Source organism: Carya illinoinensis, chromosome 10 (assembly GCF_018687715.1).
Source record: "Carya illinoinensis cultivar Pawnee chromosome 10, C.illinoinensisPawnee_v1, whole genome shotgun sequence".
NCBI classification, from domain to species: Eukaryota; Viridiplantae; Streptophyta; class Magnoliopsida; order Fagales; family Juglandaceae; genus Carya; species Carya illinoinensis.
The window spans coordinates 16432084-16450944 of NC_056761.1; the positions used below are offsets into that span (position 1 = coordinate 16432084).

Below are 18861 nucleotides of genomic sequence, written 5' to 3' on the forward strand. Positions count from 1 at the left end.
GGCTGTTTTTGCAGGAGGAAAGAATTTAGCAAGAAACCTCTCAGCCATGTCCTGCCAACTAACAATGCTTTCCGGTTGTAGAGATTGTAGCCAACCTCTAGCCTTGTCCCTCAAAGAGAAAGGAAACAATCTCAGTCTAATGGTGTCTTCAGTAACACCATTGATCTTCACAGTGTCACAAATCTCCAAAAACATAGCCAAATGAATATTGGGATCATCCAGTGGCGATCCGCTGAATTGAGCCTGCTGCACCATGCTAATCAAAGCTGGTTTGAGCTCAAAGTTGTTGGCATTGATTGGCTGGCGAATTATGCTCGAGTAATTTCCATTCACAACTGGCCGCAAATAGTCCTTCAAGGTGCGTGGTAGTACCTCACGATCTTCTTCAGCCATAGCTAGTATCTTATTTCTTCTTAGTGATCTAAGAGTTCTTTCAATCTCCGGATCAACAGGAATAATGTCACGAGATCTAGTACGGCGCATCCAATGTCAAAAACACACCTGTAGAACAAATTAAAACAAAATTCTAAATTAAAACCAAGATTACTTTGTATCGATATTGACGAAAAGAATAAGAATAAACCAGTCCCCGGCAACGGCGCCAAAAACTTGACCGGTGCAAAACTGCAAGTGCACAGTATCGTAGTTTTATAATAAAGTGGTAAGAAGAGTATCGTCCTCAGGGATTGGTACCTTACTCTTGCCAAATACCAAAATTATACTAATCTCAATTTTATCTAGAGGAATCGCTAAGGTTTTTGTAGTTGCAAATAAAACTAGATCAACTCAAAGAGAAATAAGCAAAGAAAATAAAACTGACTTTCAAAGATCAAATTCAATAGGGAAGAAAACTTCTAGGAAATCGATTTCACCATAATTCTTCACTATGCTTTTCTCATCCAGCTAATTTAACTTAAACCTCTTTTGTCTATTAGCAAATCTCTAATTCATCCATAAGCCTCTTTCGATAGTCAATTGGAAGTGATTCTACTTTATCAAATCACACAAGAGTATGCAAATTAAATAATCAAGAACGCAATAAGACCAATGATTTAATTACTACACAGGTTCATACAAGTCTTTCGATCTCTATACTTACCTATGCTGAAATATCCAAGATCTACCCTATGATTCCCTCTTTCGATAGCAAATCACAAGATTAATAATCATCTAATCAATGGCCAGTTAATTAGAAGCATTAAACTCAGAATAAATCAGATAAACAAAGAGAGAATTGCATTAAATTAGCATGGACAAACAAGCATAGTTCGGAAATAGGTTACATCGTTTACCTAGAATAAAGAAAATTTAGCTCATGCTAGAAATGGAATTCAACATAAACGATTTCACCATAATTGTTCTGAGAAGATGGGAAGAAGAAAATAAACACTGAAAAATCCTCCTTGCAGCCTCAACTCGTCGTCAAAAGCTCAAGGGAACGATTCAACGCTTTTCTCCCGTCCGTGCTCGTGTATAAATCCAACGTACGTGCAATAAATTGGAATTCCGTCTCCAAAACAAATGATTTGAATCCCTCTAGCTATGTTTTTCTCTCCCAAAGAGTGTTCTCCAATCAAAACTCCCGGCTCTAGAGTGAAAAATGGCTTTTATATGGTCCCACGGCGGAAAACCTAAAATCTGTCAAAATACGATGCTCGCTCGAGCGGGGTGTCAAGCGCGCGTCGAGCGTTCGACTCTGCCTGATTTCGCTCGAGCGCACATCGAGCGTTCGACTCTGCCTGATTTCGCTCGAGCGGCCAATGTCTCTGCTCGAGCGATCTTCATTTTTCAGCAACCCGCTCGAGCTCCCTGTCGAGCGGCAGTCGAGCGTTTGAATCTGCCTGAATTCGCTCGAGCGGCCAAAAGCCTCCGCTCGAGCGAACTTGTAAAATCTGCAATATGAAATTTTGCAAGCCATCAAATACCCCCAAACTTACAACTTTGTTTGTCCTCAAACAAAAAGAAAAACAAATGATAGTTTAGGCAATATCAACTCGACCCCAAAGAGAAGTATCATCACTCACCAAGCTTTTATGAATTTAGATTTCATCTCTAGTATCTTACTCTTTTAACATCAAAGATAGCAAGAAAATCAATCAAAAATTTTACAATTTGTCAAGCAAGAGTTAGGCGTTTACTTCAACCTAAAGCTAAGACCTTGAGTGTGTGTGTGTGATATAGTCAATTTAACCTCAAACCACCTGCAAACTCAGATAAAAGTAGAACAACCAAAATCAGAAGAATTCTCTTAAAACTTAACCCCATAAGTCCAATTTTCAGAAATCATCTCCACTAATGTAGTCAACACCAAAATCAAAGATCAAAAGGTCTTTATTAAGGTTGTAATGATAGGCCACAGGGTGAGGGTTAAGAAAGAACTGGATATGGGAAATTAAATCAAACTGGAAAAATACTTAGTGAAAAGAACATTAAAAGAGAAACTCACATGATTCAAATCATAGCTCTTTCTTGGCAATATGCTCATACTTGTGGCATTATTATTGCTGTAATCACTGATGTAATACCAACACTTCCCTTAACAAAATTTGAGGTAATTCACTTTCCGCTTGGCGACTTCTTTTTCTTTTCTTTTCTTTTTCTTTTTCCTCTTTTTTTTTTTTTCAATCACTTCCTTTCTTCTTCTTCTTTTTCTTTGATCAAATAGAGCAAACATAATACGTTTCATCATGAAACCAATTTTCTCTTTTAAATGTAACTCTCCACCAAAGTATTTTCTCAAACTCTCAACGGTAGATTCATTGTTTTTCAGGCTTAGAGCAGGCATGGTTTATGTAGTTTAAAGAATCAATAAAGGCTCATGAAGGCTCAAGGGGGTTGACTATGGAAACACACCATGTAATGATGGCATGACATTTAGGACGGCTGGGAAAGCTTTTTGGTTATGCCAAAGAAATGCCAAGATCATTTCTCTAATATTTGGTCTTAACTAGGATTTCGCCTCAAGGACCCATCAACGGATTCTAGAGCAAAGCAAAATCGAACCTCCCTCTTTTAATTAATTCAACTTCTTCTCTTCATAAGTAAAATGGAATAAGAGAAAAACGACTATGTGCTCAATTGTGTTCAAGGTCAAAGATTTAAACCAAAGTACCCACAAAACTTCACTTGACATAAAAGAAATTTTTGAAAATTTTTCTCAAAACCATCTTCAATCACAAATTTCAGAGTCATAGAGAATTCAATCTTACTCCAATGCATGCTTGGTAAGAGACTCAAACAACCCATCAACAACCCAAGACTTAGAAAACAAGAGGATCAAATAATTATAGGAGTTTACACCCCCAAACTTAAACTAAACAATGTCCTTATTGTGATGCAAAAGTAAAAAGGATTGAAGAAATAAAGGAACTTCCCTGGTTTCATGGTGAACCTTCCGAGGTTTTAAAATTTTTCAGCTCTTTATTCTTGCTAAATAAACCTGCATCAAAAACCAATTTATTAAAACTTAAATAAATAAAGATAATAAAATAAATGAAATAAATAAAGATAGATCTATGGGTTGCCTCCCATAAGCGCTTGTTTTAAAGTCTACAGCCAGACTTTTCAATGATCATCAATTAGGATCTCCAAGAGGAATAAATGCATAGTTCCTCTCCATTTGCTCTCCATAGTAGTGCTTCAATCTTTGACCATTAACTCTGAAAATATTCCCAGTCTTGTCCTTCAAATCTACTGCTCCGAAAGAGGAAACTTCATGAATTGTATAAGGACCCGTCCATCTTGATTTCAACTTTCCCGGAAAGAGTTTGAGTCGTGAATTGAAGAGTAAAACTTGTTGTCCTGGAGCAAACTCTCGCCTAAGAATCTGTTTGTCATGCCACTTCTTCGTCCTTGCTTTATAGATTTTTGCATTTTCATATGCATCATTCCGGAACTCTTCCATCTCATTCAATTGAAGAAGTCGCTTTTCACCTGCTGCCTTCAAATCAAAGTTAAACTTTTTCACAGCCCAATAAGCTCTATGCTCCAACTCTACAGGAAGATGACATGCCTTTCCAAACACTAATCGGTATGGAGACATCCCGATAGGTGTTTTAAAGGCTGTACGGTACGCCCACAAAGCATCATCAAGCTTCTTCGCCCAATCCTTTCTATTGATTTTGACCGTCTTCTCAAGGATGTTCTTGATCTCTCTATTTGAAATTTCAGCTTGACCATTAGTTTGAGGATGGTAAGCAAGTGTTATCTTGTGCTTCACACCATATTTAGAAAGAAGATTCTCAAATAACTTGTTGCAAAAGTGAGTCCCTTCATCACTAATAATAGCTCGTGGAGTGCCAAATCTTGTGAATATGTTCTTGTGCAGAAATTTGAGCACTACCTTTGCATCATTTGTTGTTGTAGCAATTGCTTCCACCCATTTTGACACATAGTCAACTGTTAGCAAGATATAAGCAAAACCAAAAGAAGGAGGAAAAGGCCCCATAAAATCTATTCCCCAAACATCAAACAACTCAACTTCTAAGGTACCTTTCAATGGTAACTCATGATGCCTTGAAATATTTCCCATACGTTGGCACCGGTCACAAGTTTTCACCAAAGTGTAACTATCACGAAAAATGGAAGGCCAAAAGAACCCACTTTGAAGTACCTTAGCTGCTATACGGGTGGCTCCAAAGTGTCCTCCATATGATGAGAAATGGCAATGATGGAGGATGTCTTGCATCTCTTCTTCCGGCACACATCTTCTAATGATTTGATCAGGGCATCTTTTGAACAACAAAGGCTCATCCCAAAGATAGTGATTCACATCATGCAAAAATTTCTTACGTTGATGGTAAGTAAGATCAGGTGGTAAAACTTTACAAGCTAGATAATTAACAATATCAGCATACCATGGAAGCTTGATCTCACATGCAAACAACTGCTCATCAGGGAATGCCTCTTGGACCACTGAATCTAGTCTTTCTTCCTCTTGCTCTAACCGAGAGAGATGGTCAGCCACTAAATTTTCACTTCCCTTCTTGTCTCGAATCTCCAAATCAAATTCTTGAAGAAGGAGGATCCAACGAATTAGCCTAGGCTTAGCATCCTTCTTACCAAACAAATAGCGAAGTGCTGCATGATCAGTGAACACTATCACCTTTGTCCCAATGAGGTAGGACCTAAATTTGTCACAAGCAAACACCACAGCAAGCATCTCCTTCTCAGTTGTTGTATAATTTAACTGAGCTTCATTCAATGTCCGGCTTGCATAATAGATGGCTCTAAACAGCTTGTCTCGCCTTTGCCCCAACACTGCTCCAATTGCAAAGTCACTTGCATCGCACATAACTTCAAAAGGTTGACTCCAATCAGGCACAATCACAATTGGTGCTGAAATTAGCTTCTCCTTGAGTGCATTAAAGGCCTGCAAACAAACAACATCAAAGTCAAATGCAGAATTTTTCTCAAGAAGATTACATAAAGGTTTAGAGAGTTTAGAAAAATCCTTGATAAATCTTCTATAAAATCCCGCATGTCCCAGAAAACTTCTGATTCCCTTCACATTCTTTGGAGGTGGTAGTTTCTCTATGGTTGCAATTTTGGCTCGATCCACCTCAATTCCTTTGGATGACACTCTATGGCCCAGCACGATCCCTTCTTGAACCATGAAATGACACTTCTCCCAGTTCAGGACCAGATTCTTATCTTCACATCTCTACAAAACAAGAGCTAAGTTATGCAAACAATGATCAAAAGATGTACCAAAAACTGAAAAGTCATCCATAAATACTTCCATTATATCTTCCACCATGTCAGAAAAGATAGCCATCATGCAACGTTGAAATGTCGCAGGGGCGTTGCACAATCCAAATGGCATCCTCCTAAAAGCAAACGTCCCATAGGGGCATGTGAATGTAGTCTTCTCTTGATCTTCAGGAGCTATAGCAATCTGATTATACCCCGAATAACCATCCAAAAAATAATAGTAGGAGTACCCAGCCAGTCGATCCAACATCTAATCAATGAATGGAAGTGGAAAATGATCATTCCTTGTTGCTTTATTCAACTTGCGGTAATCCATGCATACACGCCATCCCGTGACCGTTCTTGTAGGAATGAATTCATTATTTTCATTTTTCACTACCGTCATTCCACCCTTCTTTGGTACAACTTGCACTGGACTTACCCATGAACTGTCTGAAATAGTATATATAATTCCAGCATTAAGGAGTTTCAAAATTTTAGCTCTCACTACTTCCTTCATTGCTGGATTTAATCTTCTTTGGTGCTCAATTGTTGGCTTGTAAAGCTCCTCCATTAAAATCTTGTGCATGCAAATGGAGGGACTTATTCCTTTTATGTCAGAAATAGTCCATCCCAAGGCTATTCTATGCTCCCTCAATACACGCAGCAACTTTTCCTCTTCTTCAGGTATGAGTGATGTAGCAACAATCACTGGAAATGTATCACTATCACCCAAGAATGCATAGCGAAGATGCTCAGGTAATTGCTTCAACTCCTGAGTATTTTTCTGCATCTTTTCTTTATCAACTCCAGATTCACTCTTTGGTACCACCGGCTCTAGCTTCCCCACTTCATTACTAAGTGATGTAACCTGCTGCAATGCTCCCAAAGCAAAAACATAGTGGAGAAATTCTTCACTAACAAAAGGCAAGTCAGATTCACAAACAGCAGAATTTTTAAAATCAAGAGCATGAGATGAAGAGGTGATACAGCGCTCTAGGTGGTCAGATTGCTACAAGGAGTCTCAATGTTGTCCAACCTTGAATCAGTCTTTTTAAACCTTGCATTAGTCTCTTGAACAAAGGAAACCATGGCATCCTCAAGTGACATCTTCTTCTCGCTTGGTTGGCTATCAAATCCAAGAGGATGTTGAGGTTGCAACACATTCTTGGTATTTCCATATGACAAATTCTCATGATTTCTAAGCCCTGGATGATAGTAATTTGGCATAGGATTACCACAATAATTGTAGTTCCGATTGTTGACATATTGAACTTGTTCTTGACTCGCCTCATTGCTTGGAACTATCATGCTTGTGGATGCAACATATTCTGTACTTTGTGGTATCCTTTGTGTTGTCAAGGCTGAAATCTAATGAGATAGAGTAGCTACTTGAGCGGAAAGAGCTGCTATCGGCTCCAAGTCATGAATTCCAACAACCTTCTTAGCCAAAGTCCTCTCAGTTGGCCATTGATAGTTGTTTGAGACCATTTCCTCCAAAAGTGCAGTAGCACCTTCAGCTGTCTTCGACATCAGAGTTCCACCAGAAGCAGCATCAACTATAGTTCGAGTTTGCCCATTTAACCCATTATAGAACATCTGAACTTGCAACCAATCTGGCAATCCATGTTGTGGGCAACGTCGAACCAAGTCTTTATACCTCTCCCATGCTTCATAGAGTGACTCAAAATCATTTTGCTTGAACTAGCTAATCTCACTCCTGAGTTGGGCTGTTTTTGCAGGAGGAAAGAATTTAGCAAGAAACCTCTCAGCCATGTCCTGCCAACTAACAATGCTTCCCGGTTGTAGAGATTGTAGCCAACCTCTAGCCTTGTCCCTCAAAGAGAAAGGAAACAATCTCAGTCTAATGGTGTCTTCAGTAACACCATTGATCTTCACAGTGTCACAAATCTCCAAAAACATAGCCAAATGAATATTGGGATCATCCAGTGGCGATCCGCTGAATTGAGCCTGCTGCACCATGCTAATCAAAGCTGGTTTGAGCTCAAAGTTGTTGGCATTGATTGGCTGGCGCATTATGCTCGAGTAATTTCCATTCACAACTGGCCGCACATAGTCCTTCAAGGTGCGTGGTAGTACCTCACGATCTTCTTCAGCCATAGCTAGTATCTTATTTCTTCTTAGTGATCTAAGAGTTCTTTCAATCTCCGGATCAACAGGAATAATGTCACGAGATCTAGTACGGCGCATCCAATGTCAAAAACACACCTGTAGAACAAATTAAAACAAAATTCTAAATTAAAACCAAGATTACTTTGTATCGATATTGACGAAAAGAATAAGAATAAACCAGTCCCCGGCAACGGCGCCAAAAACTTGACCGGTGCAAAACTGCAAGTGCACAGTATCGTAGTTTTATAATAAAGTGGTAAGAAGAGTATCGTCCTCAGGGATTGGTACCTTACTCTTGCCAAATACCAAAATTATACTAATCTCAATTTTATCTAGAGGAATCGCTAAGGTTTTTGTAGTTGCAAATAAAACTAGATCAACTCAAAGAGAAATAAGCAAAGAAAATAAAACTGACTTTCAAAGATCAAATTCAATAGGGAAGAAAACTTCTAGGAAATCGATTTCACCATAATTCTTCACTATGCTTTTCTCATCCAGCTAATTTAACTTAAACCTCTTTTGTCTATTAGCAAATCTCTAATTCATCCATAAGCCTCTTTCGATAGTCAATTGGAAGTGATTCTACTTTATCAAATCACACAAGAGTATGCAAATTAAATAATCAAGAACGCAATAAGACCAATGATTTAATTACTACACAGGTTCATACAAGTCTTTCGATCTCTATACTTACCTATGCTGAAATATCCAAGATCTACCCTATGATTCCCTCTTTCGATAGCAAATCACAAGATTAATAATCATCTAATCAATGGCCAGTTAATTAGAAGCATTAAACTCAGAATAAATCAGATAAACAAAGAGAGAATTGCATTAAATTAGCATGGACAAACAAGCATAGTTCGGAAATAGGTTACATCGTTTACCTAGAATAAAGAAAATTTAGCTCATGCTAGAAATGGAATTCAACATAAACGATTTCACCATAATTGTTCTGAGAAGATGGGAAGAAGAAAATAAACACTGAAAAATCCTCCTTGCAGCCTCAACTCGTCGTCAAAAGCTCAAGGGAACGATTCAACGCTTTTCTCCCGTCCGTGCTCGTGTATGAATCCAACGTACGTGCAATAAATTGGAATTCCGTCTCCAAAACAAATGATTTGAATCCCTCTAGCTATGTTTTTCTCTCCCAAAGAGTGTTCTCCAGTCAAAACTCCCGGCTCTAGAGTGAAAAATGGCTTTTATATGGTCCCACGGCGGAAAACCTAAAATCTGTCAAAATACGATGCTCGCTCGAGCGGGGTGTCGAGCGCGCGTCAAGCGTTCGACTCTGCCTAATTTCGCTCGAGCGTCCTATCGAGCGCACATCGAGCGTTCGACTCTGCCTGATTTCGCTCGAGCAGCCAATGTCTCTGCTCGAGCGATCTTCGTTTTTCAGCAACCCGCTCGAGCTCCCTGTCGAGCGGCAGTCGAGCGTTTGAATCTGCCTGAATTCGCTCGAGCGGCCAAAAGCCTCCGCTCGAGCGAACTTGTAAAATCTGCAATATGAAATTTTGCAAGCCATCAAGAGGATACGATCCTAAATTCTACATTCTCTGAAGATGTAGATGATGATGCATCTCCTTCCAATCACTACATGGATGATGTCAATGAGATGTTAAATGACATTCGGCATGGGTCGTTCATGGATAATCCAGGTAGCAATGATGGAAATGCCCACAACTTTGATGCCAGGTCCACCTCTGATGCTCCAACCAACTATAATTTCAAGGAGTTGGTTGCCGACGTACGAAGGCCACTTTATCCTGGATGTGCGAAGTTCTCGAAGCTATCATTCATCGTCAAGTTGCTTCACATCAAGAGCATAGGTGGTTGGACCGTGAAGTCCTTTGACATGGTGCTCAAGCTTCTACATGCTACATTTCCCGACGCTCATTTCCCAGATTCATATAATGATGCTCGTCGCTTAGAGCGTGGCTTGGGCTTCAGTTATAACAAGATACATGTGTGCCCAAATGATTGTGTGTTGTTTTGGAAGGAAAATGCATCGTACAATGCTTGCCCTAAATGTTTGGCATCTAGGTGGGTTGTAAGCACAAGTGAGCAACGAATGGTACCACAAAAGGTTCTTCGATACTTCCCCCTGAAGCCGCGCTTGCAGAGGCTATTTATGTCAACGAAGACTGCCTGAGCCATGAGATGGCATGTCAATGCACGTGTTGACGATCCATCATGCATGCGACATCCAGCAGATTCAAAGGCATGGAAAGACTTTGATAACAAACATCTTGCCTTTTCCCAAGATCCTCGCAATGTTCGACTCGGTTTGGCGAGTGATGGGTTTAACCCATTCAATAACATGAGTAAGCCGTACAGTATATGGCCAGTACTACTTGTGCCTTACAACTTGCCCCCTTGGTCATGTATGAAAGATCCATATACCATCTTGTCGTTACTAGTCCCTGGCCTTAAGTCATCAGGGAATGATATTGATGTGTTCTTGCATCCTCTTGTTAATGAGTTGAAGGAACTATGGGAAGAGGGTATTCGGATGTTTGATGTGTACAATGGGGAAATGTTTAGCTTACATGCAGCACTACTTTGGACTATCAATGACTTCCCCGCATACGCCAATCTTTCTGGGTGGAGCACAAAGGGCAAGATGGCTTGTCCTTCATGTAGAGAAGGCACAAATTCACAGTGGTTGGTATATGGGCGAAAGCATTGCTATATGGGGCATCGACGATGGTTGCCACCTGATCATAGTAGGAGACAGAAAAAAAATTCTTTCAATGGGTGCGAAGAGCATGGACTCCAACCATCAAGGGTCGAGGGAGAGGATTTGATAGAACAATTATGTGAGGTCTCCAATCATATCCAGTTTGGTAAAGCTAGTTCGAAGCGGAAGCGAATGCCCAATCAACTAAATTGGACCAAAAAATCTATCTTCTTTGAGCTTCAATATTGGTTAAACTTGGCCTTGAGATATAACCTTGATGTCATGCATATTGAGAAAAACATCTGCGATAACGTTTTGGGAACATTGCTGAATATTGAAGGAAAAACTAAGGACTCTCCCAATGCCCGTAGGGATTTGGAAAATCTCGGAATAAGGAAGGAATTGCATTTACAACATGTTGGGGACCGAGTAAGTATGAGTCTTGGTTGCTACATGTTAAATTCCTACGAACGAAGGGTTTTCTGTGATTGGGTGTCAAAAGTGAAATTTCCTGATGGATTTGCATAGAACATTATCCGTTATGTGAACGCTAGTGATGGAAAGATCAGTGGAATGAAAAGCCATCACTGTCATGTCTTCTTGCAATCACTCTTGCCGATTGTCATTGGTGGGTTTTTACGATCTGATGTACGTCAAGCCTTAATATATTTGAGCTTGTTCTTTAAAGAATTGTGTTCTCGAACTTTGAACTTATCGGTGTTGACATCTCTTCAGGCTAATATTCCCATCATTCTCTGCAAATTAGAAATGATATTCCCTCCAGCCTTTTTTGATGTCATGGTGCACCTTGCCATTCACTTGCCAGATGAGGCATTTCTGGCAGGACCTGTGCAATACAGGTGGACGTACCCTTTCAAAAGGTATCTAGGGAAGTTCAAGAGGTACGCTCGCAACAGAGCTCTGCCAGAGGGCTCAATTGCTGAGGCATATGTGCATATCGAGTGCCTGACATTTTGCTCAATGTACCTCCATAATATTGAAACTAGATACAATTGCGAGGAACGAAACATTGATGTTCGTATTGGCTCAACTGATAAGGGAAATGAGCAAAGTTTATCTGTGTTCTCACAAAAGCTTAGACCTTTGGGAACAGCAAGATCCCACAAATTATCAGACAGACTATTGGTCAATGCTCGATGCTATATACTTAATAATTGCTCGGAGATTGAGCAATACATTGAGTAAGTCAATCATCTATTACTTAAATACAAAACAATTATCATGTGTTATATCACTTATCTCATTCATGGGGAATGATCATGTCACATATATTGACAGGGAGCACTATAAGAAGATCCAAGAAGAGGACGCTCAGAATATCAACCAAACGCACCAGAATCAATTCCCATCTTGGTTCAGATCACGAGTAAATATGAAATCGTCTGCATTGTTGTACCTACTTCATTCTCATTAAACACATATAACTAATTTAGCATATATATTCTTTGTCTGGTAGATTCGAGAGCTTCGTTTAGTTAGGCCGGATGCGGTAACAGATGAGATATATGCCTTAGCATGTGGTCCAGATCCATGGGTCGCATCTTATGCCGGATGCATAATGAATGGTGTTCGCTTTCATACGAAAGAGAGAGAAAGGTATCGTCGCAGCCAAAACAGTGGAGTGGTCGTGCATGGCGAGCATCAGGGATCCCATGTTGACTTCTACGGTGTGTTACATGATATTTTGGAATTGCGCTACATGGGTTGGCATTCGGTATATCTCTTTCAATGCGTTTGGTATGACATTGACAACCCGAGAAGGGGGATACGTGTTAGGGACAAAATGACGGTAGTCAATACTGCTAGGACATGGTATAAAGATCAACCTTTCATCCTTGCCAACCAAGCAAATCAAGTCTTTTATCTCAATAATCCGATATTGGGGGGAAGTTGGCAGGTAGTCCAAAAATTGACAAGTAGGAATGTTTACAACATTCCTGCAAATACAACTGTTGATGATGGGATTGACGATGATGAAGCATCAGATGGTGACTCAAATGATGATGGTGACAACAACACTAACAATTATCCCCCTATTCTCCAGAGTGGGTCAGCCATGGCCGAGCCATTAAATCAAGACGACTCAGACCATTTGCCTGTTGATCCAACTTCCATATCGCGTAGAGAACCAATACCAGAAGTTGATGATGATGTATTCATTGATGATGAACTACATGACGATGACTTGGGGATGGATGATGTAGGTGTCGATGGTAACTTTGACAGCGACGCCAAGTATGAGCTGAATGAGGAGGAGGGAGAAGATTTTTAATTCCAGCCCCCGCTTGTTTTTGTGCATTCCAAGTTTTCCGATGGACTTCATCGGTGTAGTTATTGAAATCACTATATGTAACTTAATATTATTCAGATTCATAAAACAAGCTATGCCTCCTTATGTGTGATGACAATTTGGGATTGCTTTTCCATTCATTCAAGCATATAGTTAGTATCTTTTAGAGTCATAAAGTGTACTCATGCAACAACCCCAGATTTTCTTTATTTGCATTATGTGGGAGTCATTAACTCCAAATTACGACAAAATATTAGAGTAATTAGTTCACCTCTGAGAAGAAGAAGACTACTGGTTAGAGTTTCTTATAACTATATAAGGGTTTGAGTTAGGTATCATGAAACTGGCCACACAAGTTTCATGAGCAACATTAGTTTTTAACTAAGTACCAACCATGTGCAACATCCAAGTGTTTTGCATTTAATGGGTGAAATTTCTTACAACTGCTAGCTTTTTTGTAATAATTTATAACTTGTTTTAGAAGTCTACAGCTGATACAAAATTGGGTAAAATGTTGCTCATTTCTGAAATCTGACTTTGTGTACACATTTCAGAAAATCTGTACACAAAGTGTTCTACAAACCCCTACGTGTAATACAACCAAGTCCAGTGGCTCGAGTACTCCGGGAACAATGGAAAAGGCTCCATTTTACAGTATTGGAGGATCACTTGTTCTGGTTGAGTCCAGTTAAGCAAGAGATGTTGAGCCTTCCTGAAACATTTCAGTAGGAATGCAGTGAGTTTAGCCTCTTCTACAGCATGCAACAACCCTGGTTTTAATGCTCTGGTTTTCACTTGTGCAGGATTAGGATCACTACTGTAAACCCAAAATTCTTCATTCCTTATAATGAACCTGAGGATGAGAATGTAGGAGCTGCCCACTGAGTTATTGAAGAATGCTGGGGATGAAGAAAAGCTTAGTCCCTGGTTCCTTGAAAATCAGGATAGTAGCCATTTTTCCCTCTTCTCTCTCTCTCACTCTGGCATTTCTATTAATCAGGTGTATATTTCCTTTTTGTTCAGGAACAAGTTGGGGCATGGTTGCCATCTAGGAACTTTTCCCAGTATGTGCTGGAAAAGTTTGGTGGTGGTGTTGGGAAGCACCTGAAAGAGTGGAGAATGATCAGCCTAGCACAATACCCATGTGGGAGTATTTTCAAAATCGAAAATGCAATTCCAGAATATGAATACAAGCCCCTGCTTCCAGGAAATTAATGTGCCAATAGACCCACAAATTAATCAATAATATTGGAACCAACATGATAAAGAGATGTTGACTGAATTTTGGCACATAATGAGTAACAAAAAGAATTTTACAGAAACTTCTTATCGTGTGCAGAGATATCACAGTTTTGCACTTTTAAAAATAAGCAAATATTCACATTCAAATCAAACATGTTTGCACCTAGTTGATATGTAACAACAGGGAGTATTCAACTGTGTTGTATAATTCTGAGGCTGAGATTCAAAACTGGACGCTCACAGAGGCTATTATAACTGTTGAGTAAATTTGATTGGAATAGATTCCTTATTCAAAAATAGCATTGCTTAATATTGATGGTATTATTGGTGACATAATTTGCCTAAGTGCAACTGAATGTTGTCGGTTCAAGGATTCAAAACAGAAACAATTTGGTAAGTTATTCCTGAAATAATGTTGGACCTGAGTTCATTCTCATTTTTTGTGCATATAAAATATAACGAAACTTTACTAATTAGAGTATTTAATTGTTTGCAGTGTAAGGGTAAGATCAGGACCCCAAAAACTAGTAATATGTAAGGGGCGGGAGAAGAAGTACAAGGGCGGGATAGTCAATTTTCATATGGGAAAAGGCGCCATTTGTTTGATTTGATGATCTGCCTGACAAGCTGCCAAAGTAAGATATTTGGGGACAGCTGGCACACAATCCTGAATCAGAACATAGTCTTATTTGGTTTTGAGTTGCATCATTCTCTACTTCAGTTACGCACTACACACTTTGAACTCCAAAAATATCCAGAGTTTTTAAGCTACTGTGGCCTTCCCTGCATATCAAGGGAATCCAGCTCTAGCATCAGGTTTGGTGAAGTTTGATTTGCAAGTACCTGTTTCTTCTCTTCCTACTTCAGTTTTCATTTTCTTTGCACATCTTCTTCACGGTATATACAGTAGGGAAATCAGTTTCTCATTCACCTTTGTCCAAGCATATAGCTTCATAGCCATCCAGGACCTTATTTTTTTCACTGTCTTAAAAGTGGATATCCTATTACACATTTATAACTTTATTCTATGACTTTGTATTTTTTGCAATGAGTTGATGCACCAGTTTACACAGGCCAGCAACCTAGATGTTGGTTTCAGTTTAATAATGTCATTTCTTCTACCTAGGATATCATGAGAGTAGCTGTTTAAGTCAATCATCAATCTAGTATCATGAACCTGACTTCTTTCCCTCCGACTGGAGTTCACTTTCAAAATAGACTCTTTTGACTATACTACACCTCCAGCTTACTTATCTATCACCTCTGTCTGAGGCTTTCCAGTATGGAACTACTTCTATTTGAAAACATGCTATATTTTGGAAACATGTTGCAAGAATATTTAATACATAATCTTTATCCTGCATTTGGAGTTGCAGAGGTATACTGCAATGAGTTGCATTAGGAAGGTGTGGTATCTATCTTCTATGCTTTCATCTAAATGCATAATATATTGTCTTCTACATATTTTAATGGTTAGGGATGTTAGAATACTTGCTATTAATTTCAGAATATTTTTTATAGCTACCACTTGATTGAAGCTTAAATACTAATAAATAATCACATCCTTACTACATGGTTGCCTGTAGAAAACACAGGTTGGCAAACTATCTTGGTCACGATAACAAACTGGATGTGCAAACTTTTATCCCATTCACCTGTATCTGAGAATTTTCAGTCATGCAGCAACTTGACTTTTATTCATTTAATGTTTTCAGAGATATCACTTTGTATGTCCAATTAATTAGAATAATTGGAGGAAATCCATGTTTTGGCCATTGATTTAACATTTGTTTTAGTTTTTTAACATAATTACTGGATGTTATAAGTCCATGCATGTAGAAAACAAGTAAGTGAAGGTTTAGTTTTGACATAGACAAATGAATAGTAAAATATTATCACAGTGAGGGTAGAGGCACTAAGTCTATGAGAGTAGCAGTAGACTTAGAAATCTGATTTTAACACAACCAGGTAGCCTTGGAGTATCCAGAGTTTTTATTGTCCTTCATATCCATGTTTCATAAAATTAGATTTGGAACTATGGTTACTGAGTTTAGTCGACCCATCAGTTAGTATGACAATATAATCATAAATAATGTATAATGCCATTCCAGTTACATGTTGCAATGGGTTTAAATGAACATGACTAAGGATCATGAAACATGGATTTGTATCTGTGATTGGGATATTCAAATCAGGTTCGTCTGCCACTTCATTCTCATAAAAAGGAACACCTGCATGTCTTCTACAATAGCTAAATCATTATGGGTTCCTTTCTCGGCTGGAAACAAAGGAAATAAGATAAAATGTGGGTAATAAAAGGAACCCATAATATCATTGATGTCCAAAGGCATTAGGTAGGTGGTGTGGGTTCAGTATGCTTACAATTAGTAAAATATTATGGCACTGAGTAAATGTGTATTGGCATGAAATATGCAAATACAAGACCGGGATCACATTAAATAGCATGTAATCAGAAGTGGTTTTTACATATCCTTTGCAATTACACAACTGATATTATAACTGATTAATATGAGCAAAGGCAATGAGGGTGAGGTCAGTGAAGTTTCGGGGGGGCCGAGTCCCACACAGTCCAGCTGTCATTGCTAGCAGCTTAGAAGTAGAAGTGTTGCCGCCAAGAACCACACTGCTGGACGAGCCAAAGTCAAACGAATCAACGCAGGATGTTGGAGGTGCGGGGGCACAAGAGGCTTTGGTTTTAGCAGACATTGGACAGGGGCAGCAAGAAAATGGTATGTAATGCAACTAACCCAAAATTTTTTAGCCTCAACGCAATATTTGATGTGTTAGCAATTAAATATTGTGTACACCTTTTTAATTATATTTTCTTGGTGGCTGTAAGCAAATAAAGTGATTGGGTTTATCTGAAATTGATGTCTTGATGTAGATCGACCTAGCAAGAAACAGGGAAGAGGGCCCTAAGGGCACGTATTTGACCGACTTAGGAAGGTCGGTAAGATCCCTCTGGTTATACAAGAAGGTCATCGAGGGCCATCATGTGAGAATGCATCAATATTCACGGGCCGATTGACATGGATCATTAAGGTACATGCCGACATGAGGCATGCTAGTTGGAGTTTAGTACCCAAAGACAAAAAGCAAGAGCTCATTGACCGTATTAGGGTACTTTTTTACTTTCTACTAAAAAAGTGCACTATCTTAAGTTGGTTGATTAGTCTTATGTCATGATTACATGATGTTTGATCCCAAAAATTTGTACTGATGTTAACAAATTATATGCAGGCAGATTTTGTTCTCGATTGTTCGAGAGACAACCATCGTGAGATGGTTGTGTCACATTTGGGCGATAAGTATATTGCATATCATTATACACTACACAAAGTGTATTTGAAATATGCATCACACGAAGAGGCCCTACGGGGTGGGACGGACATGGTCTCCAAACCGGTATGGGAAAAGCTATGTGAACGGTGGGCAAGTCCAACATTCAAGGTAAATATTGTAGAATAGTATTGTCTAAGTAACCATATCCAAAAATACGCACCCAAATATTCTACAGAGTCTGAAATATCAACCAATTAGAAGTTCTTCCTAATCAGCTTCAGTTTTTGATTAATAAGTATAAATGAGGGAAAGACATTCTAACTAATGACTTTGTCATTTTTCTGGAACATCATTGCAGGAGAAGTCCAAAACAAATAGTTCAAATAGGAAAAAACTCAAAGTCAAACATACCGGTGGGCGTAAATCCTTTATAAGGATATTAGAGGAGAAGGTTAGTGACTTTTGTGATTGGGGGTATAAGTCTTAAAGTTCAGTATAATGATGATCACGTCTACTGTTTCTTGTGTGTTTCAGAGGGCATTGGCGCTGGATATGATAGCATTTTATAAAGAAACACATTGATCAACACAAAAAGGTCAATTCATCAATACAGATACCGAACACAAATATGTAAGACATCTTCCTATCTTAATTTGACATACCCAGTGCATTAGTGTTTAACACTAATGCTGATTTTATCCTATTACAAATTAATTCTTTCAAAATTTAATGGTCGAGAGGTTAGCTGAAAAAGATAGTGAGGAGGATGTAGTCGAAGCAGCTAAGAGCATCTTCAAAGAAGTGTTGGGACAAAGATCTGGTTATGCTCAAGGGATGGGGCATATGGTGATTCAGGACCCCTCTCCTGCAATGAAGAATAGTCGAGCATTTATTCGTCTAGCGGAGGAGAATCAACGCCACAAGAGTGAGGCTGAAATGTACAAGAGCAAGCTAGATCAAATGATGGGTGATATTGCTGCATTGAGGCAGAATTTTTCTGAGCATGAGAAACTGTTAATGAGCTATCGCCAAAGTGAGTTAGAGAGAGGAAGTGAGTCTCATAGAGAGACTCATCAAAATGCTTAGGCATTTCAGTCTAGGATATTTTTTGTGAAGGGTAGGTGGTGAGGGTTTTTTGTGGATTGCTACAATTATGGCTTAACAATCCAATGGCCATGGACTTATGTTTAAAAAAAGTACTAATTTTGGTAGTTGTTTTGTATAGTTAGGGTGGATATGTATAATACAGTTGTGGGAAGTTCAGTAATGTAGTTTAGGATCTGCCCTTTTTTGTATTCAGTATTGACATGTTGGGGGTGCAGTAATATCACTTTTGGTATTGACTACCTTGACATTCACAAGATTAGGTCCATGTGGAAAGGGTAAGTTAAAAGGAATTTAAGTATATTTTAATAAAAACATGGCTTTCTGGGTAACATTCTTGTGAATACTGAAACTGCTAATTGTTATATATTGACAGGGAAACTTTTAACAGGTTAGG

At 38.9% G+C, this 18861-nt stretch overlaps 1 non-coding gene across 1 annotated transcript; it reads left to right on the forward strand.

Annotated features, from left to right (window-relative positions):
- Positions 1–7312: 7312 nt before the first annotated feature.
- On the forward strand, positions 7313–7419 carry LOC122280234. The gene has a single exon (XR_006229819.1). It is a non-coding gene; the product is annotated as a small nucleolar RNA R71 (small nucleolar RNA).
- Positions 7420–18861: the final 11442 nt, after the last annotated feature.